This window comes from Mycetomoellerius zeteki, unplaced genomic scaffold, assembly GCF_001594055.1.
Source record: "Mycetomoellerius zeteki isolate Tzet28-1 unplaced genomic scaffold, Tzet1.0 scaffold232, whole genome shotgun sequence".
NCBI lineage: Eukaryota > Metazoa > Arthropoda > Insecta > Hymenoptera > Formicidae > Mycetomoellerius > Mycetomoellerius zeteki.
In genome coordinates this window covers 935293-938326 of record NW_017257208.1, presented here as the reverse complement: position 1 = coordinate 938326, position 3034 = coordinate 935293, and positions in this window count along the sequence as shown.

Below are 3034 nucleotides of genomic sequence, written 5' to 3'. Positions count from 1 at the left end.
GTCCGATTGATCCGCAGCGCCACTACTGCCATGCCCGCGGTCCACGGTGAAGGGGAATACTCGCAGTTCTCTCGGTCGATAAGAAAAAAGGGAAATTATATAGAATTTGAGATCAGTTTTTCAAAAAATTGAAGAAATTTATCTAAATTCGAATTAAATTTCATGAAATTTTTTACCCCAATCTAAATGAAAATAATATAAATTATTAAATTATTAAATTTAAATTCAATTTCAAATTTAGATTCTTTTAAGTCTGCAAGATGAGTCAGAATTCACAAGCTTAATTTCACTTTTAATTTTTAAATAAAATCTAAATTAATTTGTCAACCATAATGTCCTTTTTTTTAAATTTTAATCTTAATAACGACTTAAAAACGACTAATTTTTATACTTGTTATAGGCTATAACAAAAATTAAAATTATTGACAAAATATCTATAATAATTTTAATTTAATTGTAAATTTAAAAGCTCTTGAAGCAATAACTGCAATTACGTGAGGACTTTTCTGATAGGTGCTGCCACATGCGGCATGTCCGCGAGTAAAGAGTGATAAAAATTATGTGAGACTATTTTATGAACTTTCCACAATAAAATTATTACCTAAGTTTTAAGTTTTAAATCATAACACATTAACCAATCACAGTCAATGATTGATCAATTTCTTATAATTTAAGACTTAAAGTGGCATTCATATCTAACAAACTAATTGCGATAACAATAGCTGAAAAGTCACAATCTCTGTGAAATATTATAATTTTCGTAAATCTATATAAAATTCGTAATTATTTCGTTCGAATAACGATTATTATTATATAAAAATTTAAAAATCGGAAAATATAAACAGTAAGCAAGATGCGAAATGTTGTATTATTTGTTTCATAATTTTTTCAATTTTAAAATGATTATTTTTATACACAATTATAGGAAATAAAGCCTAGATTATTTTCATCATTCCATACTCACTGAGATTTTAATATAAAAATATATTATACAACAGATTGTCGGCGTTTAACAGAAATTATTGATTAAAGTTCTAAAAGAAATTATTGATTAGTTAACTATTATGAAACTTTTTTAATAACAAATTAACAATTTTTATAAATTTATAAAATATTAATTCGTGAAATACATAGTTCAACAGTAATCATTAAACATAAAGCTATAATTAATTATGTTCTTCGTAAGATTGAAAATTACGATTACATTTTATGACTATAAAATATTAGTCTCGACGCTTTAAATTATACAAAACTTCAGCAATTATATAGCATAATAATATAATAAAAATTTTCTCGGTTCTCAATTCTTTATAGCACGATGCTATGCGATATCGATTGAAACTGTCATATTGTACGATATAGTTATTATGACACGAGTCTTGTATCAATAAATCGGTAAATCGATGTCTCTTACACTTGGATAGATATAGTTTTATTAATTTTAATTGACACGCAATTTAATCGTCTACCTATCTATCCTAAGTGCAATATAAAGGAGACCTGGGCTAGTAGACTCATTTTTCAGTTTCGAATTTTTTTAGACGAAATTAAGAGACTTATCGAGAAAATGAATTTTACATCAGTTACTACATACATTTTGACTATCTAATAATATTTTAATAATAAGGGGAAACTAATAACTAATATGAAAAAAATGCATTTTTCCAATGCATTTCATCTGAGTCAACTAGTCCCGGGACAGAGGTAAGGTGATTAATAGTATAGTATAGGATATTTGACTAAGAGATTATTAAAATGAAGATTAATGTATTTTAAGCTATACCTTTAGCTACACACATATTAATAAAACTTTTATAAAAATATATTTTAAATACAAACATTTGCTTCGCAGGGCAGAACAATGTTTCTTTTTGCTAAATTCGTTCGTTTCGTGCAAAAACACGTCGAATGAGCCTAGTTTTATCGAGACGTGAGGGAACTAAATTTATAACATTTACTACTGAGATAAATCTCTTTAAAGAAATGAAATATTGAATAGGTACTATAAGAGTCATCACTAATGCCTAAATTCTTCACCTCTAGATAACTTTATCCAAGAGATATCTTCCAGATTTACAATGGAATATTTCCTGGATAAAGTTATTTGCAACTTATCTGGAAGTGAAGAAATTGGACATAAATGAGTCGTATACCCCCATGCTGTGGTTAGCCAACTATCCCCATCGGTTCATTTTTTAAAAACATTAACAGTATACGATAACAAAGACAGATGAACAAAAAAATCTGTTGTACTTTATTAAGCAAGAACTACACTTACTATTTAAATAGAAATCAAATATCTCAGAAAGTCATATATGAAACAAAAACTATATAAAACTATATAAACCAAAAACTTTAAAAAAGAATAAAAATATTTACTTACGTGTACGATTTTTTTAAAATTGTAACGTAAATTCTATGATATAAATGTGTTCGCAAAGAGATGTTATAACCGACTGAGCAGCAGTGAGCTCACAAGGAAAAAAGGGTGTAGTAAAAATTTCTGTTCAGCTAATTCTGATTAGCATTAGTTACTATAGCTATGAAATTTGCTAATACAGACAAAGGATTTGCTGCTGTAGCTAATATAAGATAGCAAAATATGCATGTCTGTTACAGTCACAGACTTCTTTAAGTAAACAGCCAACGCTTTAAGTAAACACCCTTCGCTTCCATGTTTGAAGACAATACTGGACAGCGACATATTTGAGTTCTCTCACTTACACACGTATAAATTACATGGATAAATTCACATGATACTCAGGACGCACACATACGCATATGTGGGAACTAAAACAAGGACATCTTGGAATCAGGTTCATCTCTTTCTATCACATTGAATCAGCAGTCTATTTATATAGTCTGTGGTTACAGTCAATTTATTTAGCAACATGAAGTTGGTTGTCATAGTTATCGAATCCCGGAAAAAAATGAAGATTTCACTATACAGGGTGTTTCCAAATTAAATGGCAAAACTTCGGGAGCGTGTAGAGGAGTAAAAAACTAAGAAAAAAAGTCCTATAGACATATGCTC